The sequence below is a fragment of the Ostrea edulis genome, chromosome 2, assembly GCF_947568905.1.
Source record: "Ostrea edulis chromosome 2, xbOstEdul1.1, whole genome shotgun sequence".
Classification (NCBI taxonomy): domain Eukaryota; kingdom Metazoa; phylum Mollusca; class Bivalvia; order Ostreida; family Ostreidae; genus Ostrea; species Ostrea edulis.
Genome location: NC_079165.1, coordinates 4,476,996 through 4,491,354, shown reverse-complemented (window position 1 = coordinate 4,491,354; position 14,359 = coordinate 4,476,996). Strand labels below are relative to the sequence as shown.

At 36.9% G+C, this 14,359-nt stretch overlaps 1 protein-coding gene across 1 annotated transcript in view; it reads left to right on the top strand.

Annotated features, from left to right (window-relative positions):
- The first annotated feature begins 4,424 nt into the window (after window positions 1-4,424).
- LOC125681086 (heat shock 70 kDa protein 12B-like) overlaps window positions 4,425-14,359 on the top strand; it is a 48,854-nt gene continuing 38,919 nt past the window's right edge. The window contains exon 1 of the mRNA XM_056157384.1: window positions 4,425-4,534. The gene's annotated coding sequence lies outside the window, so the exon portion shown is untranslated. The remainder of the gene's footprint in view (window positions 4,535-14,359) is intronic.

Here is a 14,359-nt window from a genome sequence, read left to right as displayed (position 1 = left end):
CTCTCAATGGAACAGAGTATAAATTTGTGCGAATATGACGTGGAACTAATTGTCTGTTGACGTAATGTAAAAGTGAATCAATCGTGATATCGTGTGTACTTGGTCTTTTATATGAACGATGTCAATGACCGCGTTACGTCTTTGTGTATTTGGAGAGAGTTTCATCATGCAAGAGCTTGTTCTGGGTATAGTCAGTTTTTAAATCGAGGCAAGCCACTGACAAACAAGTTGATGGTACACGGGTTTCAACAATTTCGATTGAAGTCAGCATTTAGCAAATTCTATGGTCGTTATAACGATCTAGTTCGTCAATATAACCTATCATTAGGTCAAATGCTGTCTGACGTATTTCATACCAATTGTTAGACCGTTCTTGGCACACTGGTTTTGACTACGGATAACTCCGTTTACCTGATCAGGGTATAAGGCTCACGGAGGGTGTGACCGGTCGACAGGGGATGCTTACTCCTCGTATGCACTTGATCCCATCTCTGGTGTGTCCAGGGGTCCATCTTTGCCCGACTCTCTATTTTGTATTGCTTTTAGGAGTTATGAGATTGATCACTGTTCGTTATCTTCACCTTTCTTTATACTTTGGGGTGTTGACCGAATCCGAAAGTAGATAATCAATACAAAATTATGTGTTTTCGTTTTGATATGGTCTCCATAAATATACTTCCCACAAAATGTGAAAGATTTAAAGATAAGATGTAATTTCATAACTGCAACAGTGTGTGCATTCAAATTGAATAACACGTGTAAAACTTAATATCGTAAACACTTGGTGTTTGTAGAAGACACTTTATTCAGTATGGCGAGCATACAATATCTAGTGAAGGGCTGAAAGTAATAATAAACGACAGGTATTAACACTTCAGTAGAATACAATTACATAAAGTTAGGGCAGTAAATGCTTACAAAAAAAAAAAAGAATCTGATTTATGACCATAAATGAATTCCATATTTTGTTTTAATTTCAATTGATTTAATTGTTTTAAATACGATTATCATCTTCAGAAACGATTAGATATACACTAGACTAAACAGGATTCTAATGCATAATGAAATAGCTATACCCATCAACATGTACACGTGACCTGGCTGAGAACGAGTGACCTCGAAATGTTGTAACCGCTTTAACACGTCACAGATACCAATCCTTACAATAAATCTGCGCAATTAATCACCGATCGTCTATACATAAATATTAAGAAACTTACACAGTACTAGTGATGGGTAAAATAAAACAACAGTTTGCACGAGGCGTACATAAGCATGTGGTTTCCACAGGTATCAGCATGGGACAGCTGCGCACTATAGATACATCAACTTTGAATTCTTAAAAAAATGGAAATACCCCATTTTTGATGTGATCTTACATGTGTAAAATAATTTTAGGATACATGTCAAGTGTAACCGAGATTTTCATGAAAGCTTTTACACATACATGCCAACTTTTGAAAATCCCCATGGGGGATTTTGCGCGCGGCGACCTTTTTTCAACGCTCAAAATTCACGACATTTTACCATGAAAATAAATAATTGTCTTTTCAAATAAAATATCCATCTAATCATTATACATGTATCATACATTAACACAACATCAAGTGTGTTTGACCATTGACTTGAACAATACTATTTTAAAAAAAAAACACTTTGAAAGATATACATAAGTATTTTATTAAATCATCTATTCAGCAAAAACTCCTCTCCAACAAGTCACATACAAATATCAAATAATACTTAAAGTTGCATCCTTTTACACCATATACACATTGGGTGGTCTATATATCAAAATTTAAATTGAAGCACATGCATTTAGGTACGACTACAAAGGCGATCTTGCTTGTCTGTAAACAATTCCATGGGCTTGCAGAGTCTGGTGGAACAATCTGCATTGCAACCAGAAAAGGAGTAGTCTGCCCTGCTATGAAGTTTGCGAACAAAACCTTTGCACCCATGACATCTGAAATAATTACCAGGAAAAAAACACATCAAAATATACGTTTTTACTTGTAAATTAAGGCTACTTGCTAATATAAAATTCAGTACAGACTTGTACGAATTGCGCATCACAAAGTCTATTGAATACTACACTATATAGACTATGTAATACATCGCTATAGACAGATAGATTCGGATAGCCTATATTATTATAGTTGGAAAAACATATATTTTACGTACCTCATTGCATATTTTGGATGCTGTCAGCGAGAGGAAAAAATCGGGAATGTCCGATTGTTTGGTGGTGCATGGTGACACTATTATCGTTGTCATTCACGTTTGTATAAAGGATATGTCAATTTGAAATCCGTCTTCCTGATTAATTACTATCAAAACATGCTTCGCACTGTCCAATAAGCACCCCGACACAGGTAGACCAGGTAAATTACATCACCCCGATACCATGCGACACAGTTAAACAGCAATGGCTGACTATTGTCCCGATTTCTGATTGGCCAGTTCAGAAATGACGCGGGATTTCAAATTCCGGTTGGAAATGGGGGTTTGTTGTCGTAAAATGGGAGATATTTTTAGAAAATCGGGATTTCGGGGTATTTTTGCAATCCCGATCGGGATATCGGGATTTGCCTTTTCAACTACTTCAAATCGGGAAAATCCCGCACAAATCGGGAAAGTTGGCATGTATGTTTTACATGCAACATGTAGGTATCACCATGATTCCTACACATAGCATATACAGCGAACCCCCGTTATTACGCCAACATTTGTACCTATGCAATTTTGGCATTATAACGGGGGTGGCATTATATCGGGGGAGAGGGGGTGTACAGCTGTCATAAGATATCAAACAAATTTTGTCTACTACATCAATGTGCTATTAGATTTCGGTGTGTCCGCCATACTCAGATTTCAAAAACAATATTGCATATTTGAACTCAGATGATTATCGTTTACGTAACTTATTATCTGTTCCAAACTTTGATACCTGGAGGACTAACGGTGGATAATTGGTTAAGCCTGCTCACTGAAATTTTCCTGCCTTGGATTGGCGATAATTAGCGGGGGTGATTATAACGGTAATTGACCAAATCGTACCTGTATATAGGTTGGCGGATGGCGGTATGCGGGGGATGGCGTTATAACGGGGTTTTACATAAAGAGGAAAACGGGACTTTGAACTTTTTTGGTGATATGCGGAGGTGGCATTATAACGGGGGGGGGGGGGGGGGGGGGGGGGGGGGCAATATAGCGGGGGATTACTGTAGATGAAACGAAGACACGTGGTCAGTTGCTGAAGAAATTCAGATGAAACCTACATACAATGTAGTCCAGCGAAAGGCCTCAACTGAGAGAGAAAAGTACAGTATATTTTTACAAAGAGTAGACAGAGGTTTTGATTGTGCACATTATCTAGATACACTCGTATGGGGTTTGGATGGTGCGGATTTAGCCCAAATGAGAAAAAATCAAAGAGAGAAAAGGGGCACCTGCTTAGAGCATGTTTTATGCATTAGCACCAGTATGTATTAATTACATGTAATTTGGGTCATAATTTATTACAGAGTAATTACACCTATTGTATGAAATACAAGTATTGAGATAAAAGGTAAATATGATTTTTCATTAGTCTGTCATAATTTAACTTTGATTTATACCCCCTACCCACATGTTTCAGCACACACACATCCCAAAAACATGTCCTCTGCCACCAGAACAGAACTTGTATATAATAACTCCTACCAATGGTAGCAGGGGACAGTTTCGCACTATAGGCCAGGTCAAGTTTCTTAAAAAATGGAGATACCCCATATTTGAAGTGATATTACATGTGTAAAAATGTGTAGAATAATTTTAGGATACATTTCAAGTGTAGCTGAGTGCTTAGTGAAAAAAATGATATGCAACATGTAGGTGTCACCATGATGCCTAGTATATAGATGGGTGCAAATGCGAAACTAAGACACGTGGTCAGCAGCTGAAGAAATTCAGACTAAAACCTAGAGGGTCAAGGAAAAGGTAGGTAGCTCAGAGGGAAGGTGGATGGCCCCATATAACAGGTAGATTTTCAAGAAGGTCAGACAGGGTTCTTGATTGTGCACAGCGTCTATATCCCCTCGCTTGGTACTGTGGTGATGTGGGGGTGGTGCGGATTTAGCCCAAATGACAGAAAATCAGAGCAAGAAGGGGGCACCTGCTCAGGGCATGTTTTGTGCAGCAACACCTGCATGTATGGATGACATTTAATTTAGGGCCCTAATTTAATAACTACACTAAATATGAAATACAAATATTGAGAAAACAGGGTTGTATGATTTTTCATTAACCTGTCATAACCTGACTTAGATGTATACCCCCTTCCCACATGTTGAAAAACCAAAAAAAAAAACTGTCCTCTGCCACCAATGCTGTTTCGTGATATATATGTAACACGACACCGCGCGTCACAGGTGTAACTTTAATTTTTACCCTCGTTGACGTTTTGACTAGGAACGAAACTAGATAATCGATAAAGGATTTAAGCTAGTGTTTTGATGTGGACTCGTTATACCCTGTCGGCAACAACACTGAAGTAAGTACAGACTTACAGTTTACACATCTTTCATTTGGAAATATTTTATTTTTTATAGATGTTATCATATGCATTCATTCTGGCAAAACACTCGACAAATTAAATCGAAAGTAAAAATCAGGCATTCTTTTAATGGAATTTCCAGTCAAATTCCCAACATTGTAACAAGAATGATATTGTAACGTGCTAATGTCCAAGAATAAGGCAGATTTACAGTTTATTTACAAATATACACATATTTACACACACCATTTATGTTGAACAACTTCAAATAGTTGAAGTTCAATATACACATCAGTCCATCTGCTTACGGTGCAGAACTGACATTCATCTGCATTAAACTCCAATACAGAACTGACTCAAACTTGGGTATGCCCCTCAAACTTCAAGGTTCCCAGCCAAAATCATAAAGCACCGATAATGGCTAACCTTAATCAGGAATATAAACAATGAACCCTTATATTCCCATGAGAACATCGGCGACCACTAGTGTAGGACGCTGACAGACATATCCCGTTACCCATTGTGATAACAGTATAGAGCAATAAATGCTGAGCATGCATACAAGATAAACAAATAAACGGAATTAGTGAAACTCCAAAATTATGACAATATCATTTTTTTATGTAATATCAACATTGCTAAAAGAAGAACATGAAGATCTATATCATACATGTTTTCGTTTTGTATTGCTATTTCATTTCCATATCTTGAATCAAATAGTGAAGGCAATTTATTTTTTCTTGAAAACCAGTATCTCTATTAACAATAACAATTTTCAGTCATATGTTCATTCGATCTATATCTTTGAACTAAATGACACAACAGCGTCATCCACATCTGCTTCGTACTAAGATATGTTATTGAAAATATATATTAACGGCAAACTAACACCTCGACTTTATGACAAACGGGATGATATCGGCTTCTCCATCGTCAAATTCCCATATTCATGTAGCAATATTCCATTATCACCTGCATGTGGTGTTTATATCTCTCAACTGATTCGATACGCAAGAGCTTGTTTTGCATACGTTCAGTTTTTAAATCGATGCAAGTTGATATTACAGGGGTTTCAAAAGTATCGCTTAAAGTCTGCATTTTGCAAAATCTCTAGTCTTGATAATGATCTAGTTTGTCAATACAACTTATCATTGGGTCAAATTCTGTCTGACGTGTTTCATACCGATTGTTAGGTCATTCTTGTCACAGTAATTTTCACGGCGGGAGTGACTGGTTGACAGGGGATGCTTACTCCTCCTAAGCACCTGATCCTAACTATTTTATGTCCAGGGGTTCGTGTTTGCCCAGCTCTTTTGTATTCATTATAGGAGTTATGAGATTGATCACTGTTCGTTATCTTCGCCTTTCATTGGGAAGAAATATTTATTTATGATCCCAATTTCCTACATATTGGTTATATTGCAATATTCTTGACACAGGCGCCCATGAAATGTACAATTCAATGCTTTCTGATATCAGACATTTGTAAACGTAAATATTGAGGAAGACTCATTATTCTGTGACCAATTTTAATTTTCCAATTTGTTGAGGTTAGCTATGTTACGGCACGTTTCGTTGCCGACGACCATTCGTGCCGAAAGTTCGGTCGCCGGTGACCATTTGTGCCGCACGTATCGTCGCCGGACGATTGAATGAGCTGTGAGGGTTGACATGAATAGTCATCAATTTTAGACCATACCCCAACACGAATGGTCGCCACTCAAGCCCCCAGTCCCAACTTTTCTTTTCTCCTTTTCCTCCTCCTCTTCCAGCACCTATTCCCATTCCTTCTCTTTCTCCCTTCTAATCCGCTTCCTCCTTCTTTTTTTTCTGGTTTGATCTTTCGAATTGGCGGGTAATAATTAAGGAAGATGTGGTGCTTTCTGGTAGCCTTCTATGATCAATCAGTTGCTATTGGACGTCCTCTATAAAAATCCACAGCACATTCCGATTCCAAACAGCTCTTCAAACCTTCGACATGTTTGCAGATAATTATTCTAATCTTGCATTCATGAAGATGGCGTACAAGGGTAGGCCTACAAGCGGAGAGAGTGCACAAAAACGACATGGATATACCCACAAAACTGTAGTATTCCTCTTCAGACGCCCACTTTTCCACATGTCAGAGCTATCCCTGTGCTGCCCTCCAATCACCCCCATGTAATCTCTCTCCCTCGCTCACGCCAAATTCAATCAGGAGAGAAAGAGAGCTGTGTGCTAAATTCTTTAAAAAGTAATGGCTCCATTTTGAAAGAGTCCATTTCATGTAATAAAAAAAATGCTTCAGACCTATGAAGTTGCAAATTTATAGATTTGCTTACTTCACCTGTTCAATTTGAGGTGTACTTAGTAAAATTTCCAATAATGTACCTTTTTCGTACATTTTACTTTTATGCTTATCGCTACTACAGTAGTTGGCCTAAATTTCATTTTCTAATTTTCTAAAGATTTCATTTTCTTATAAAACCATGACAAATCGTTGTACTTGCTTTGTGTTTCACTTTGTGTGCTAATGTGCATTTTTGTGCGTGTTTGCGCACTTATACTTATCAGGATGTATAGCACGCTATATTTATATTTATTCCTCTATAAAATATCTTATATAATTTATGAGATATCTTCTATTTTTAAAAAGATATCTAAGAAATCTTTTAAGACGTCATATAATTTACAGTTCATACGATATCTTATACAATATATAAGATATCTCATAAACTATGTAAGATATCACATAAAGTTTATAAGATATCTTATAAAAGATAACGAATAATTATGTTTTATAAGATATCTAATGCATTTTATAATTTATCTAATATATTTTATTAGATATCTAATATATTTTAGAAGATACCTCATAAATCAATTTTTAAAAGATATCTCATAAACTTCATAAGATATTTTATAAGATATTTGATAATGCAAACAAAATATATCTACATGTAATATGTTTTATAAGATATTCTGTAAAAGTTCATTTATGAGATATTTAATAAATATATAAAACATATTATAAAGTTTATGAGATATCTTATAAAACATATAAGATATATACTATGTTTTATAAGATATCTTATAAAACATATGAGATATCTTATTAACTTTCTTTTATAAGATATCATCTAAAAGTTATGATATCTTATAAAGTTTTAAGATTTTTATAAGATATCTTACAACTTTATGAGATATCTTCAATCAAAATCGTTAATAAAATATTTTATAAACTTAATGAGATATCTTGTATACTACATAATATATTACATATATTCATTGAGATATCTTATTTTTAAAAAATAGGGGATATCTCATATCTTTATTTTTTAAGAAGATATCTTATAACTTTTATAAGCTATCTGATAAATATTAAAATTTATGCGACATCTTTTTAAAAATGTAAAAATGGCGTGCTATAACGACTAAAAGCACTGGGTTGCTTAATTGTTGCCACTCGAATGTTTGCAATATAAATTCACATCAAATTCCATCCAGAAATACCCAGGTTTTATTGTCTGTTTGCTTTATATCGTGCTTGTGTGACATATGTGTGCACATGTCTTATACAAAACAAACTTTATTGCCGCACACATTTATTAATGCACATACATACACACATACATGTACATGCACGTATATGCACAAAAAGACAGATATACACGCGCACACTCCCCCACACCATCACGCAAAACGCATGAACGAACGCACACATACATGAACAAACACACCTTTTTGGCAAAACAAAAGCAAAGTCGGGGTTTGGGACAGGGAGGCTTGGGTGATGACAATTCGTGCTTGGGTATGGCCTAATCGTGTCCACCTTCACGGCACATTCGGTCCCCGGCGACGATACATGTACATGTACGCGAGGCACGTTTGGTCGCTGGCGACGATACGTGCGGCATGAATGGTCGTCGGTGACCAAACGTGACGTGCCGAGGTGACCAAACGTGCCGTAACATACATGTAGCTATACCTTAATTGCCCAACTCTATATTTTGTTAGCATTGATAGTACTAAAATTTATGCAATCCTTTCATTTATATAAATTTACATTTGGAAATTTTGTAAATACCATGGTTTCATTCGTAATTATTATTTAATGATACTGAACACGATATTCTGACACCACACAGCTAGCTCGATATACGTAATAAAACTTTTTTTGTGTGTGTAATACTAGATGAAATCCCGCGCAAGCGCGGCAAATCAAACTTGCCAAAGGAAGGACTTTTTAATTTCAATACGTGTTTGAATTGTTGTGCACATTAATTGAATGACCGATATCTTTGATTCAATTGAATTTAAAAAAAATATTTGAATTAGTCATGTTATATTTATTGATATCATATACAGTAAATAAACGCAGCTATTTTCTGAAAATCGTTTTGGCTTTGTTTTGTAAACACCCGTGTGTAGAAGTTCCAAGTTGCACTTGGAATTTCCGAATGAATGATTCGGAAATCTTCATTTGGAACTTCCGAATCATCATTCGGAGTATTGGAACAAAATTCCGAATGGTTCCAAATGAAGATCCTCAAATTGAAAGCTAGAAAGTTCCAAATGATTTCCGAGTTGCTTCCAAATGACTTCCGAGTTGCTTCCAAATGACTTCCGAATGCTTAAATGAATGTGATTGTACTCACTCGAAAAAAGATTTCATTGGCTTAAATTTGAACACAATTTTCATGTCACTTCAGAATGCTTTCCAAATAAAACATAATGTTTAAATTGCTGCTTAATTAAGATTTAAACATTCCATAAATGACAAAACAAATTTTTAAATCATTTTATAAAGCCTTTAAATTGCTGCCTTTCAGATTAAAAGTCCATAAATGACCAAAAAAAATAATAATAATAATAAATCTGAAATCCATGTACGTGTATTGCGATGTCGTTAACCCTCAAGTGGTGGATCCAACGAATTGAAATTATTAAGGGTGGTTCCTTGTACGTTTCACCTGGTGGACGGACAACAAGCCAAATGGGAACCCATCAGGGCCTAATATTTGAAACTGAGTAAAAAACATTTCGATACCATCGACATTCACATCATGACCTCTCTGGGTACCGTTATGCCCTTTTTAAATGGTAGAACACTAGTGAAACTTCATTTCCGAAAGGTGTATTGAAGAGAAAAGTCGTGTGACGATGAAGTATCATCGCGGGGTCAGACATCAGAAAGGACACGGATTATTCACCATTCTCCTCCCTTTGATTGGTAGTGCCATAGCCGGAGCCATCCAAAGGGGGGGGGGGGGGGGGAGAAAAGAAAAAGAGGCTTCGTAAAAAGTATATATAAAAAACGTGTTTAACAAGCGACAGTCTCCACAAGAGTATCCTAATGGGTTATTACAGCCTAATACACGAAAGGCGAATTTAACGAATAATGATCAATCTCATAACTCCTATAAGCAATACAAAATAGATAGTTGGGCAAACACAGATCCTGGACACACCAGAGGTGCGGTCAGGTGCCTAGGAGGAGTAAGCATCCCCTGTCGACCTGTCACACCCGCCTAGAGCCCTATATCCTGATCTGGTAAAAGGAGTTATCCATAGTCAAAATCGGTGTGTCAAGAACGGTCTAACAATCGGTATCAAATACGTCAGATAGCATTTGACTATCTAACGTATGAGAGGTCTGCATAGCTGACATTAGATACTCACCAGTGAAAATGGTTCAAACCATGCATTGCCCTGTCAGAAATCTATTTATCCCCAGAACTAGCCTGAGGAGAGAACTGGGAATACCCTCAAGACCCAAAGGAAAAAAAGAGTTTCTCATTATCAATATCACCTTAGCATTGGCAACAGAATCATTGAATTGAACAGAAGGTCGCCAAGCCGTCGGAATACTGGGCTTGAACCATTTCGAGAATGTTTCACTCATAAGGAGACGTCATTACTGCCTGTGAAGGACTGCAAAATTTAGGCCTATGCTCGGCGCTTACGGCCTTTGAGCAGGGATGGATCTTTATCGTGCCACACCTGCTGTGACACGGGACCTAGGTTTTTGCGATCTCATCCGAAAGACCGCCCCATTTAGTCGCCTCTTACGACAAGCAAGGGGAAGTGAGGACTTATTCTAACCAGGAACCCATATATTTTTACGCTATATATTTAAATATAATTCATTTTTACTCTAAAAGTACTTTGAACATAAACTCTATTATGGATATAGCAGAACAGTTTTATAGTTATAAAAACAACTAAATAGGTCCATATATCTCTGTGCCATTCGCACCCTATGAGATCACCGTCACGACGTACATCTTACAGTTCATGTCTATATATGTTGTCTTTATTGACTGCTGTTATCAGTGATAAGGGTTCAAACCCAGTATTCCGACGGTCCGATAGTCCGACGGGCCGGTAGTCCAACGGTTCAATATTCCGACGGTCCGATAGTCCGACATGTTGACCATCACCAAAAATGTTAATTAATAGAGTTAAATGTATTCATGTCAGGCATTATTTTAAGGAAATTACCAGAAACCACCAAAATCGACACGGCCTGATTATAAATCAGACAATCAATTTCTGACCAAAATCATTCAAGTGTGAACTTACGGCGGCGTAGAAAGGCCATATATAAATATATTATTCCTTCGGACGAATTACCGATTTGTTCGGACGAAATAGAAAATCGTTCGGACAAATTAGCCATTTGTTCGGACGAATTAGCTATTTGTTCGGACAAATTAGTAATTCGTTCGGACGAATTAGCTATTTGTTCGGACGAAATAGCAATTTGTTCGGACGAATTTGTTATTAGCTATAAGGCAATACCAATGCCGTAGTCAAATACCGTAAAGTGTTGGTAGGAGAGCACAAAACTTAGATTGGGACACATGCTAAAATGGGATTCAATTCCAAAATTTTCCACATAAACGTCATGAAGATGGCGACGGTAACCTACATAATCACCCCCAACCCCTGAAATAACAAGCTAAAAATGGTAGGAATCCCTACACCCTGTTAAGTCTTAAAAGTTTGAAGTAGGCCTCAAGTCCCCCCCCCCCCCCCCCCCCCCCCATCCACGGGCAAAAGTTTATTAAATGAACATTTTTTGTATAACGGGGCATAACACAATCAATAAGGAAATCAATTTTTGTATGGAACGACAATAATGCAATTATGCGCCAATCAGAGCCTATCTAAGTTTTTCAACGGAAATCTGTATATCCGAATTTTATACCAATTTTATGGTATACCTTTCTATATAGCAAATAACAATTTTTGAACAGAAATTTCTTGCACTAGAATTAAGGGGAGGATGTTATCAAACAACATTTGATATAAAGATGAGGATCTCGTTTGGGATCCCAGAAGTGTAAGGAAGGGGCACATACATACTCTTGTCTCCACTCCCTACTTTTGAAAGTGTTAAGGGAACACGAGCAGGCGCGTGGCATCGTTTTTGAAAGGGGGAAGCTGGGGGCCAGGGGGCCAGCCAGAAAGGATTAGTGGGAGGGGGCAGCCGAACCAAAAAGAGTTTTAACATGTAAAAAAGAAGAAAGGAATTTTTTATAAAAAGTGGGGAAGAGATCAGCCCCCCCCCCCTCTGTTGCTACGTCCCTGACGAGTATCTGCTGTCAGCCCTCCCTACAAGCCTATAGATATCTGTATATATGTATACCTACATGTATCTACATAGCTCTCTATAAAGACACGATGAAAATGTTCCTAAATTCAGCATACATACAGACAGACAGACAGACAGACAGACATACAGACACACACACAGCGAGTAGGAATGAATGAACCCACGGGTGATGGAGAAAGGAACGAAGCGTAATCAACCGTGGACTTCCGACGATGCCGAAATATATACATGTAGATGTAGGTGGGTACCTGTAAAGTGCGAAACGAAACGAAATCTACCGAAACGAAAACCCACCGAAATGAAATGAAACAGATTGTATAACCGAACTCTTTTATTAGAAATGGTATCTTAAGCCCCTGTGAAAATTACCACATACAAACGTATAAATAAAATTCGCTTCCCCTTTGGTGCATGTATAGGCTTTCAGCTTGACTGATACACAGTTTTAAAAGCTTGAAAGGGGGGGGGGGGGGGTGTTGAGTAAGCAAAATGTACATATCCAAAGTTGATTAAATAACATGTGCAATTAGTTTCAGATCAATAAATTTCAGAACGGAGAGTTACAGTCTCAGAGGTCTGGCGAAACACACTAAACAAGGTATGCTGTTTGGAAAACAGCTAGCATAACCAAGTACACAACATTTGGCTTAGTCCTTTATTGTAAGCTGTGGGTATGTGTGTGTAGGCGTGTGGTAAAGTGCTGAAACAAGTACAAATAACACATAAATATGACATGAAAGAAAATAGCATATATATATATATATATATATAACAAACATAGATACCTGCAAACATGATGCATATATAATCAACACAAGAAAAATACTTGTAATGATATGACATGACAACATACCAAAAAATATGCACCCAGTCTGAAAACTGTAACCTGACAGAAATTAACGTGTCGGGTCTAAATAGGATAATAAACCAAACTAGAAATTACAATTTAACTTTAGAGTTATGTATTAAAGTTAATCAAATAATTCAGTTATACAAAAATAGAGTAAATCATGTTTTGATTTATAAAATGGATAACACGAGAAAACATGGCCACTTACTAAACTGTACAACCTAGATTGTAAACGCTTGGGTGCATGAAATATAGCTTATAAACATGGCATAACTTAAATACCACATAGATAGAATATCCAATATATTATGTAAATACATAATAATACTTAACAATTTGAGGGGACAGGGATGGAAACATGAGAAAGTCTACTGGCGTTTGTAGCATGCGATGGGGCACCGCGCGCTGTAAACATGACTTAAAAATGAAGAGTTCCGCAAAGGAGAGAGAACTCTGAATTATCAAAATGAAAATAACAAGGGCAAAGAAAGATAACTCTAGGTTCCCTCACACAAGGGGTGGGGTCGCTGGCGTTGGATCCGCTTTTGGGTATAGATACATTGTTTTAAGAAACTGGTGTCTGAGAAATTTGAAAACAGGAAGAGCTCTTAACCTTTTATTTTATCTCTAACTGCTGAGGTGCGAGGAAAAAGTTAGATAGTATACCATATTATATGAATGCAATTCGGTAAAATATATATGTGTGTGTTATTAAAAATTATTATTGATATGTAGTGAGTCCAAATATAACTATATACATTTGTTTTGTTGCTAGGACGGGGAATTGAAAACGGGACGGAAAACAGAATTTTTTATCCAATAATATCAGGAGGAGGTCAGCATTTTGTAAACTCAAAAGGCTTATGAACAAGGGAAGCAGAAATTGCAAAGAGAACGGGAAGACACACTCAGAATCCACCGTTTGATATACTACATACAAATACACAATATCCACATGTATACATAGATTTGACTTTAGAGCAAAAAATACTAAAACGTGTATTTATGCCGAACTGTAACCCTCTGTTCTGAAATTTATGGATCCGAAACTAATGGCACAGGGTATTCAATCAACTTCGGATATGAACTTTGTGCTTACTCACCCTCTTCCAACTTTTAAAACTTTGTATCTGTCAAGCCGAAAGCTTACCACAATGGGGAGGCAAATTTTATTTATATGTGGTAACTTTAACAGGGGCTTAAGATATCATTTTTAATTATTATAATTAATAGAGTTCGGTTAATCAATCTGTTTCGTTTCGGTGGGTTTCGTCTCGTTTCGGTGGGTTACGTTTCGGTAGATTTCGTTTCGTTTCGTTTCGCACTTTACAGGTACCCGATGTAGGTCGAACCCGTTCAAAGTTTTCCCACT